Source organism: Varanus komodoensis, unplaced genomic scaffold (assembly GCF_004798865.1).
Source record: "Varanus komodoensis strain SLA01 unplaced genomic scaffold, ASM479886v1 scaffold47, whole genome shotgun sequence".
NCBI classification, from domain to species: domain Eukaryota; kingdom Metazoa; phylum Chordata; class Lepidosauria; order Squamata; family Varanidae; genus Varanus; species Varanus komodoensis.
Window position 1 is genome coordinate 7,714,458 of NW_025336045.1, and position 11,983 is coordinate 7,726,440.

General features: G+C 50.7%; 1 protein-coding gene across 1 annotated transcript in view; it reads right to left on the reverse strand.

Annotated features, from left to right (window-relative positions):
* Window positions 1–660: 660 nt before the first annotated feature.
* The window catches only part of RAB20 (RAB20, member RAS oncogene family), a 32,814-nt gene continuing 21,491 nt past the window's right edge, over window positions 661–11,983 (reverse strand). Inside the window, exon 4 of the transcript XR_006416185.1 lies at window positions 661–1,048. The gene's annotated coding sequence lies outside the window, so the exon portion shown is untranslated. The remainder of the gene's footprint in view (window positions 1,049–11,983) is intronic.

The window sequence follows — 11,983 nt, forward strand, 5'->3', positions numbered from 1 at the left end:
CTCCAGTCATCCTGTTTTTAGACAGATGTCGGGCTCTTCCTTCCTTCCCTTTTTTATTCATTGCATTGCGTTCTGTGTCAGATGAAGCTGGAAGCTGAAGTGCAGCTGCTCCAGAGATGGGGGATGATCCCTCCTTGCCTGCGTGTCTTTCACCTTGCACCTGCATACCTGGCCTGAGGGTTCCTCCCAGAACCCCTCCCTGTGGTCAGTCTGCAGCTTGCATGACACCCCCGAACTCTTGTGGACTTCAACCTGCCCCAATGATCCTCTCGTGCTCCCAGGGCTCAGAGCAGAGCCTCTGGAGGCCAGTTTGAGGAATGGGCCGATTTCCCTTTCCCAAGCCCAGGAGAGCAAGGGAAGCCAAGCGGTGACACATGGCACAGCACTGGGGCCCAATCCGTTGGTGCTTCCAAAGACACGGGCATTCTTCTTGCCTCCCCTGTGCAGGGAGAAGGCATTCCCTTTTCCTTCCAACATTTCAGGAGAACATTTAATGCTGCTGATCGTGGGCGCAGACCCAGCAGGGCCCACTTTCTCCTGCTCACCTTGAGGAATGTTGCAGCCCATTCAGGCGACTGTGTGGAAAAGCTTCCGCATCTGCAGCATTTGAGCCCTTGTGAAATTTTGCACGGTTGTGTTGTACTGTAGAGTCACTTCCACACTAGGGGCCCGTAGCATTTCCGAGGCATTCCTTTCCCGCAATGAGCAGGGTGTGGATTTAAACTGGAGCTGCCCCATAAGTACTCAACAGAGCTCTCCCCATGCCAGCAATGTGCCTTCCCCTTCTGAGTCACGTCAGGTACTGCCACTGTTGAGAGATGGCTCCCAACCATGTTCGTTACAAGTTTCCTGGCAGCGCCTTTGGTGCACGCACATACGCATGCACTTGTTTCTTCCTTGTAACACGCTTCCATCTAGTAGTAGGGCTGTGCTGCTCACCTTTAGCTGCTAACCTTTAGTGAAGAGATTCAAGAGCACCAGCTGTCACAACAAAGGAAGGGATGAGGGAGAAAGCCTCTGTGGAAGAAGTACATGACACACTTTAAATCTGGAAAAGAGACAAAAGACCAGTCAGGAAAGAAAAGGATACCAAAGTTTGCTACACCAAAAGGAGAAGAGGGAGAGTTGTGGGAGGCTCCCTGTTGCACAAGATGGACAAATATGCATGTCATGATGACCCAGAGACTCACCAAGGATGCTGTCTCCCTGGCACCAATATTAAAGAGATAACCAACCAGTTCACACAAGTCATACGACCGACTGACAAATAGCCCTTTCTCCTCTTCCATGTGGGAACTAATGATACTGCCATGAGAAGCTTTGCTGAAATCACCTCAGACTTCTAAGCTTGGGGGAGAAAATCAAAAACACTGGGGCCCAGATAGTCTTCTCCTCAATCCTACCAGTACGTGGAAGAGGAACTGTCAGGGAAAGCACAATCCTTCAAGAGAATGACTTCAAATTTGGATTCTGGGACCACAAGCTAAGGTTCCTGGAAGATGAACTCATGGAAAATGATGGTCTGCAGATATCTGGTCACTGCATGAAAAAGGTCATTGGGAGGGTTTTAAACTAAACTTAAACATGTCTGTCTGCACAGAAATACAAGAAGAGGAACTTAGTAGCCCATCAAAAGCATCCAGTTTAATATAAAGGGAGCAACAAGTAAGAAAAACATAGTTATTGGCATCTAGTACTGAACACCCAGTCAAGAAGAGGACAAGGATGCAACCTTCGAAAAGCAACTTTCCAGCATGTCCAAGAATGATGTAGTCATCACGGGGGACTTCAATTTCCCTGAGGTAGGCTGGGAGACAAATCCTGCCAAGCATGGCACCTCCCAGAGATTCCTGGCACGTGCTGTCAACAGCTTCCTCCAGCACAAAGCAGAGGAAGCTACAAGAGGATCAGCTATCCTTGGTTCAGCACTAACACGGATGCCGGGTGGACAAAACAACCACAGGAACTCTGGGGGAAAGTGACTATGTGATACTTGAATTCTCAAGTTCAGAGGAGGAAAAGGGTAACTGGAGCCAAACATGTACCCTGGATTTCAAGAAAGCCAACTTTAAAAAACTCAGAAAAATGACAAGTGAAGTGCCATGGCAACTCATTCTTAAGACAAGAGGAGTCCAAGAGAGGTGGGAAATCTTGTAAAAGAAGATTCTGCAAGCACAACTATGAAAAATTCCATCAAGAGCAGTGTAGAAGGCAGCACAGGAAGTCCACATGACTCCACAAAAAGTTAAGTGACCGCCTGAAAGGGAAAAAAACATGTACAGGAAGTGGAAGCAGGGTCAGGCCACAAAGGAAGAGTATAAACCAATAACAAGGAGTTGCAGGGATGGCGCCAGGAAGGCTAAAGCAGGAAATGAACTGAGAATAGCAATGGATGCTAAGAACAATAAAGCCATCATCAGGTCCATCCGGAACAAAAGACATGAGAAAGAGAAAGGTGCCCAGCTACTTAAAGTGGATGGCAGAGTGATAACTGACAACAAGGAAACGGCAGAGGGGCTCAAGTCCTACTTCGCCTCAGTCTTCTTCCACAAGAGGAAGAATATGCTGAATGTTAGAGATGGCAGCTCGAGATGGACAGACAAGTGGTCAAGGAATACCTAGATGGAATCAACACATTCAGATCTTCAGGGCCCAACAACCTCCCTCCCAGCGTCATAAAAGAGCTCGTGGAAGAGCTCTCAGAACACTGGCTATTCTCTTTGGCAGATCCTGGAAAACAGGAGAAGGGCCAGAGAACTGGAGAAGGGCTAACATTGTCCCTATCTTCAAAAGAGGAGTGGGGGGAGAAATGAACCTAGGAACTAATGACTAGTTAGTCTGACATCAATCCCTGGAAAAATTCTGCAGCAAATGATTAAAAACTCCACCTGCAAACATCTTGAAGAAAATGCAGTGATTACAGAGGCCAGCATGGATTGATCAAAAATCAATCCTGTCACACTAATTTAATCTCATTTTTTGAATGGGTAACTTCCCAAAAGGACAACGGGAACACTGTGGACAGAATCCACCTAAACTGTAGCAAAGCTTTCCACATAGTGCCACACAGCATTCTGATCAGCAAATTAGCAACAACTGGACCAGAAAGAACAACTCTTTGGAGGGAGAGTGAAGGCCAAACTGCTTGGCTCGCAGATACACTGATCTCTGTATGAAAAAGATGACCTTGCTTTTAGTAATCTTCCACCTGGCTTCTTTCTACTCCTAGCTTCCTCTTTGACAGCAGAGACTTTCTTTTCTTTTCCTTGTTTTCATGTATAGTTGCTATTCTATCAGACCAAGATCAACTCTGTTGGTTGCATGTCCTTCCATGTATGTATGCAGCTCAATGAACTACTTGTGGGGGGTTGAGAACTGTTTCATTGAGTCAATAGGGCATGGATGCAGATGCAGAATTTCAGGTATTCTTCTGAACACAGACAAAGAATAATCAACACAAGACCAGACATTCAGGTGAACCCGCTGATAGTGGTGTAAAGCTATGCTTTGTCTTGAGGATCACAATGCACATTGGGGGTGCCCCTCTTCCTCCCTCTGCAGTTCCCTGGTGAGGCCTTTCTCAGCAGAGAGCATTCACGCAAAGCCACACCTGGCAACTCAGAGGATGCTCCCCAGTGCTGTGGTTCCAATTGCCATGGCACTCCCGAATTCCTGGGAGAGGTCCTGCGAGACCGTTGGACCATTGGGCTCAGTGTGGAGTTGTGAGGCGAGGAGAGGAGAGAAGGGCTGAGGTGGGAAGAGCTGGAGTTTTAGTCTTTAGGTTTAGATAGGTAGTTGTTCTTTGCTTTTAATTATCTTTATTTGTATTTTCTTAGTTAATTTAGTTCTATACATGATAGTTTTGTGTTTAGTAGTTTAGATTTAGAGGTTAGTAGTTTAGATTTGTGATTCACTAGTTAGTAGATCATAGTTTAGTAGTTTAGTTGCATATTTGTTTAGTTCAATAGTAGTTTAGGGTTAGGGTTAGCAGTGTTTTGGGGGACTTAGCTTCTTAGTTTCGTCCTGAGCCCAACCCTTGATGCCCCAGCCTCAGAGATCCTTCACACCCTCAGCCCCCTGTACCATGCTCCCCCAGAGGACCCCTAAGGCCATGTGCCCGCTCCATAGCCAGGGAAGAAGCATCACTTGTGGGAGGTGTAGGGGGGTGAAAAGCAGGGCTCAGGGTCTGCCACGGGGTTGGCTTGATTGCATTGCTTGGGGTCTGCGGCCAGGGAACGATGGGCGCAGGCAAAGTGGCCTTCCCGCTGCTGACCTGGCATCGAACCTTTCCACTGCAGGCTCTGGGCGTCAGCAGCACCACCACCAGATGCCTGCTTTTGCAGCACAAGGCCACACAGGAGGAGTGTTTGCAGGTAAGTCCCGGGAAGGGAGGTGGAGATGGAAAAACAGATGCAGCAAAGACACAATCTAGGAAGCCTGGAGTTGAGGTTCAGTAAACCTCAGCAGAGGACTAGCCCTGGGATCAGTAGAAAGAGTTAAGGGCGCACACGTGCACAATGGTCCTCAGCAGGTAGAGCCTCCGATGTGGAGCACCTGCAGCCATGATCACACATTTGCACATGTCTGGCAGGAGTGCTCCTTTCCAAGGGGATCCATTCCGAGGCTCTGGCAGTCCTTCTGAGCTTCCCACTGCTTCTGCGTCTCCCCTGCCCTGCAAAAAAAAAATCCCTAACAGAGGCAGGATGATGGCACGAGGAAGCCATGCCTGATTGCACGAGAAGCGCTCCACCGGGAAGGATCCTGGATTTTGCCTGGGGGGCAGCCTGGAAACAAGCAGCTCCAGTGGTGGATTCAGGGTCATTCCGGAAGGGGAGAACTGGAGGAAGTGCTTTTGCAGAGGGGCTGGAGCAGTGGATGGAGGTAGGCACAGAAGCGCCAGGATGACAGGGCAGGACTGGGCCCCAGGAGCTCACCTAACCCAGACCTTGCGAAGAAAGCCAAGAGGGTCTTTTCCGAAGACTTGCTTCTCAAGCAATATGCAAGGTGAATCCATTGTGGCTCTCCAGGTCAGTTTTACTTCTCCTACATTCTTAGACCCTGCAACAGTTTCTTGCTTGCTTTGCTTCACAGAAAACCTACCGGGGACAGAGGTGACCTGCAACAGCCAAGGTAAGTGGCTCCTGCATGTCTAGGTGCCGGGGGGTGGGGGGGGGGCAATTGGAAGCAGGACAGTTTGCAATTCTGGCTGTACGGGGGACCCCAAAGAATGCCAAGAGAGGACCGTGGTGCTCCTCTGCCACTGCAGATTTGTGCCATCCCCACATTCTGAGGAACTGACCTTCTCGCACCTTTGCAGTCGGAGGTCTGTGGCTGAGTGGCTGCTGCCAAGCTGATAGAAATGGACATGTGGCCGACTGTGCCTTGCACCATTCAGAAGGCACCACTGAGGATTGTGCGTGGCCATTTCATGTTTCACCTACATTAACTTCCGCAGTGCTGTGGGGGTGGCAAGCAGAGGGGGACCAAGGAAATGGGCAACAGTGTTGCCGCGAAGGACACCGACTGCCTTCATGCATCCCCAAAGCCGACTATAGCATGCTTGCTGGGGCTTGCACAGAGTGGCAGTCTGTCAACACTCATACACACGCACAAACATACCCACAGAGGGCACCATTTCAGGTACGTCCCCGCAAAGAGCCAAATGTTGGGGGGCTGCTGCACTCCCTCCATGTGCCAGCCTGCTGAAGCCTCCCTTGGCTGGCACATGGCACAAAGCAAAGCGTTCCACTGACTGGATCCTCGCACCATCTCGCCACAGGTCCCAGAGGAACCGCATCACCGAGGATGCTGTCCAAGGCCATCCTGGCGGCCATAGAGTCCTTGAGCATAAATCCGAGTCCAGGAGAGTATCTCCATGCAGGATGCAGTGAGCTGGTGAGGGATCAGGCTCAAGCCCATGCCTGGCAACATTCCTGCGCCAGCCATATGCAGGCAGCTGCTCGTTTCCCAGGGGCATATCCTCAGCATCTGCCCCAGGGCAGGGGGAAGCTCCTCTGGGCCAGCCAGAAATAACTTGCTGTCAATCCGCCTTGTGACTGAGCCTTCCTCCTCTTTGCTTCACCGACCAAGTGGATGCAGCTGGGCGGGCGCCGGAGTGCTGAGGAGAAAGAGGAGGTCAGAGCTCGTCCACGCTGCCTGCGCTGGCACGGCAGTCAGGCGGGTGGGGTGTCCAGGGAGCGCTTGCCTTCCGTATTCCAATATAGTCCTCGCAGCCGTCAGCTGATAGACATCAGTTTCCCATTTGAAGAAGAGAATGGTCCCAGTTCTGAGGCTGCCTCAGTACCTCCTGCGTGAACCGCAAAATGCGGGGCGGGGGGTCCTGCCCTGCCCTGTCTCATCAAGAACAGGCCGAGGTGTTTCCCAGAAGGGTCTCCGGCATAATCACAAATCAGTCAGGCTCAGTTTTCCAGGGGCAGCCCCCAGCCAAATGGGCAGGAATGCAAAAGACCCTTCATGGTGAGCGTGGGACATCAGCGATACACTAGACCCACACCAAGTTCATGCACCAACCTGATTACAGGAATCTGGGCCATCCACACCAGGCCCTTCCTCACCAGCTGCATCACTGCAGGCAAGTCCTGCGGAAGTCCTGCCACAGGTAAGGCTGCTTCTCCCACCTGCCCCCTCCACAGAGCCACCAGGTGAGGGACAGCTCCTGTCCTGCAGGCTGCTCAGGCCCACGGTCCCCACTCTAACTGCTGACTGGTGAAGAGGCACAAACCAGTGGGATTCGAGAGGTTTCAGGGGCAGGAGAAGGAATCATGCACAGATGGATTCCTGGCGACCGTGCAGAGGGGTGAGGAGGGAGTGCCCAGCTGTGCGGATGCTCAGTTCTCTCATCCTGGAGAGAAGCCCGCCAGTCCTTCTGTTTCCATTGCCATCCTTTTTACAGCAGCATCCAGTCTTCAGAGAGAGCAATCCTGTGGGCAAGGTCTGCCTCTTCGTACCAGAAATTCAACACCCAGGCAGTGCTTAGGATAAAAAGGGCTGGAATAGTTACATTATACTGAGGATGGATGGATGGAAGATAGGTAGGTAGAGATGATAGATAGATATATCATAGAATAATTGATAAGACAGAGACAGATGAACCTGCCCATGTCACAATCTAGATTGTATGAGAAAGTTACAAACCAGAACACAGACATAAACTTTGCTCAGAAATATCTGTTTGGTTTGTGATTTACTCCCGCTGCCCACCCCAAAAGAACTCCTTCTAGGGTTCGGTGTATTTTTCCAAACCTAATGAGAGCCTGATAACTCGTTTTCCAGGATGACACTTGCAGCAGTGCTGTGGCCAGCCAGGAAGCACTGGATAAATCAGGAATGAGTATACGACACCATCTCTTCCAAGGTTTTAGTCTTGGCTTTTTCAGTTCTAGTTCCATCCAGTGTCAATAAACTGGAATTTTCTGTGAGAGTTTTCAGCCCTGCCTTAGCACAAGCTGCTGCTAGATTTTTTTAAGGGCCATCAAGCCTCAGGCAATATCAAAGGCTTTTTCCCAGTTTAGTCTGCATCATGCTTTCTTAGCAGGTACATTTCAAAATACGTCCAAACCAATTTAGCATATTAGAAATTGAAATTAACTTAAAACAAATAAAAGTTTTGACAGACATATTCCTAAACATGTTATTCCTAAATAATCAGTTGAAATTTCTAACATTTTTAGTCCTGTCTTTTCAATTTTAGTTGAATCCAGTTTCAATAATTTTGCTTGTGAATATTAAGCCCTGCCTTAGTTCCAAATGCCGCTAGATTTTTTAAAGGGCCATATTGCCTCAGGCAGTATCATCTGGATATCAACAATATCATCTGTTGAACCTTCTCACCACAGGCCCAGCCAGGACTTGCTCCCTCCAGGAGTTTGCAGATGGCCATCTCTGCGGCCATGGATGACTTGTGCATGAGTTGGCTTCAGGTCTAACACCTGTGTGGAGGGTGGAGGGAGCCTGCGAGGGAACAGGGCAAAGGGCACGCATCCACAATGGTATATTCCGGTGCAATGGCATCCCGGGGAGACAGCACATTCCTTGGAGGAGGGAAATCCCTCTGGACCGCCACGGGAGAACCAGCTCTTCTTGCTCGTTACCACATGGAGGAAGTGGACGGAGATGAAGGAGGGATGGCGCCAGGAGGAGCAGAGGCAGGTCAGTGCCCATCCCTCTTGTCTGCGAGGTGGTGTGGTGCTCCTGGGAGAATGGGAGCTTTTGTTCTTTGGTGTTATGCTGATTCGTATCCCTTCTAAGGATAAGGTCCAAGGCAGTTGGCATCCTAGCGAGGTTTACAGTAGGAAGAGAGAATAGTCCCAGCTGAAAAGTTTGACTGTAGATTTGAGCAGGAGCAGCTGATTTCAGCCAGGAGCAGAAGAGTGGTGTGTGTGGAGCCCTTTGTGTGTCGCTTGGCCCAGTGGCTTGATTCAGCAGGCTCCTTGCTCAGGATGGGGAACCTTCAGGACCTCCTGCTGCTTCACCTTCTTGCAGGGTGGGCTGACGGGGATATTTAATCCTGCAGGAGCTGCAGATGCAATGAGGGGGTGGGGAGTCCTTCAGTTAGCAGACTGTCCTCTGTAGGACAGGACACTCCTGGCCATGGGCTCAGTTCTCTCTGATTCCTTTTCTGAGGCCATGGCACATGCTCCAGCACCCAGCTAAGGCATGCACTGGTCAGGGAGAGGAGAGACCCTGTGAAGAGACCCATGTTCTCTCTTTGCCAAATCTGGGAAGAAAATCCCTATTTCCATTTCTTGAAGGTTTTTGACACGTCCAATGAAAGCATCCTGTATTTCCTGGATGAAGAATCGCTTCTGCTCTTTAGGCTAGGCTGGGCTGGGCTGTTTGATGCCTGGCTTTGTCAGAAACCTTCCCAATCGGAATAGCTTGCTTGTTGTTGCCCCATGGGGGTCACAAAGGCCAGATTTCCCTTCCCCTCCCCATGGGAGGAGAAATGGGGAACAGCCACTGTGACCCTAAAGGCTGAGCACCCCAAAGGGGTGGAGCCATTGCAGCTGCTCTCCAAGGGCAGCTTGGGTGCATTCAGGCCGGCTGGCACCCAGGATGCGACAGGTTGGCTGATTTCACACTGCACTGCATTCCCTGGAACAGCCCAAGGCTTCGGGGGTCTGCCTCTTCCAGCCAGCCAGCCAGCTGGGGAAATGGGTCTGGGTTCCCATGACACTGCAATCCATCACTGACTGTGACGAGGGGAACCGGTCCGAATGCTGCCCTACTGCAGTCCACAACACAGGCTGGGAACCCATTGGAATTCTGGGAGGGGACATTCTCACCCTGGAAAGGGTTTCATGTTCACCTGCCCCAGGATCCCTTCCTGAAAGCAGCAGGAGCACCTTGTCTTAGCACTTGCACCCTCCCCCCCACCCTGTGGCATTGCCTGGCAGAGAACTCGGCTCATGCTGCCAGATCCCTCCCCCCCACCCCAGACCTGCAGTAAACCAACAACAGCAACATCTGCAGAGCAACACTGCTCCACAAGGAATCCAAACCACATGATCCTCAGAGGACTGGGCACACTGGCCTCAATCCTGAGGAATGGGGATGCCTTAGTGCATGGCGTGGATGTTCCGGGAAGTCACAGGAGCTCCAGGCAAAAGGGATCGCTGCCACACGAGCCCCTGATTGTCAAGGATGCAGCACCTGAGTGGGAAATGCACATTCTTCAGATTTGGGGAAAGCAGAATTCAGGCAATCGTAAGCCAGGTCGTGTGGCAAGTGCCCCTAAGGAAGAAGGCAGACCTGCTTGGGTGGGATGCTGCTGAAAAGCTCATTTGACGGACACGAAGAAACAATTCCTACAAAAAACGTAAAACAGAAGGCAACAGAAGACACGAGTGTGGCTCCACGAAAAGTTTTGAGGTGCCAGGTCGAAAAAAAGGACACATACAGAAAGTGGAAGTGGTCTATGACCCCCATGCCCCTATTCCCCAAACTGAAGTACCCCTGAAGGAGATGGAGCGAGGCTTGAGATTCACGAGGACATGGTAAAGAAGTGCCTCGTTGCTTTGCACAAACGCAACTCTCCAGGCCTGAGGAACCCCACCCCAGGGCAATACAGGAATAGGCCCAAATACCCTCTGAAGGGCTGTCTGTTGTTCTGGAGAAATTATGGGGACGGGTGAGGTGCCGGATGATTGCCGGAGGGCTCCTGCTGCCCCCATCTTCAGAAGGAGCAGAAGGAGCATCCTGGGAACTTCAGACCTGACAGCAACCCCTGGGAATATCCTGCAGCAGATCCTGTGTAAGTGGGCCTCTGAGTCCCCGGGAGATGATGCAGTGATCCGGAGAAGCCCACAGGGAGCCCCGAGACTCTGACCTCATTCGTCAAATATCCTCCCTTGCGGACTGTGGGAATGCTGTGGCCACCCTGGAGCAGGCCCTCAGGACAGCATTTGGCAGAGCACCCCATGCCATTCTGACCAGCAAACGAGCTCAAAGTGGACACGGGAACAGCTGCTGGGCAGCCCCCAGAAAGCCTCCCTCACTGGGGCTTGGTCGGCTTCTGCAGTCTGCTGCTGTCTGATAAGCCCACACGGTGGGACCACATGTTGCCCCATCGTGTGGCACTGAGATGGGCACCGTTGTTCTCACCTGTTTTCCTCTCCTGGGTTGTGGGGGCACAGAGTTATTTACTTCTTTATTAGTTGGGTTTTGTGTGGTACAATATTGATATTGTGATGTTTGTATTTATGTATTTTCCTTTCTATATTTAAAAAAATTAAAAGGGGGACTAAAAAAAGAAGTGCCTTGGTTATGCCTATTTTTAAACACCTCAGTTTTTGGAGATTTTTCTCACCAGCTCATTCCATCTACTCCTTCTAAGCACTTCACAGGTCTCGGAAGCATCAGAATCTGTCCCTACCTCCATTTCTTCCCCATCTACAGTGGTGCCTTGGCTCACGAATACCTCAGTTCACGACCAAATCGGGTGGCGAACAAAAATTTCATAAAAATTTTGACTAAGGTCGCCAACTCCACTTTGGGTGGCGACCACGAACATGGCCATCTCCCCCGCCCCCCAAGTGGGGAGATGGCTATGATCGTGCTGGGGGGGGGGGGGGGGGAGATGGTCGAGAACGCACCTGTCTTTCCTGCACAAGCATGCCCGTGAGTTCACCCATCTTTCCTACACGAGCGCAACCACGATCTCAGCCATCTCCCCCCTAGCACAATCATGCCCATCTCCACCCCCCTGAGTGCACCCGTGTTTGCACCCGTCTCTCCCCCTACCCACCCCCAGCACGATCACGGCCTTCTCTCCCCCCATCCCAGCACACCCACGATCATGCCCATCTCCCCCCACAACAGCACGCTGGGATGATGCATGCGTGCAGGGATGATGGGTGCGAGTCATGCGGGGGGGGGTGCTGGGAGATGGCCAGGCTCATGCTCAGGGTGGAGGGTGGGGAGATGGCCACGATCTTTGTTGTTCTATCTCACTTTGCTTCACATTTTTCTGATTAAAAATAGTTACAGAACGGATTAACCTTATCTACATTGACCCTCATGGGGAAATCTGACTTGGCTCATGACCAATTTGGGTCATGACCAGAATCCTGGAACAAATTAAGATCGTGAGCCAAGATACCACTATATTTGCCAGGAAGTAATAGGACCTGATGCCATGATCTTAGTTATCTTAATGTTGAGTTTCAAGACAAAATTTGTGCTCTCCTCTTTCACCTACATCAAGAGATTCTTGAGTTCCTCTTCACTTTCTGCCATTAGAGTGGCATCATCTGCATGTGTGAGGTTGTTGATATTTCTCCTTGCAATCTTAATTCTGACTTGTGATTCATATACCCCGGCCTTTTGCATGATGTGCTCTGCATATAAGTTGAATAGGCAGGGCGACAATATACAGCCTGGCCATACTCCTTTCCCAATTTTGAACCAATCAGTGGTTCCGTGTCCAGTTCTTACTGTTCCTTCTTGACCCACATACAGGTTT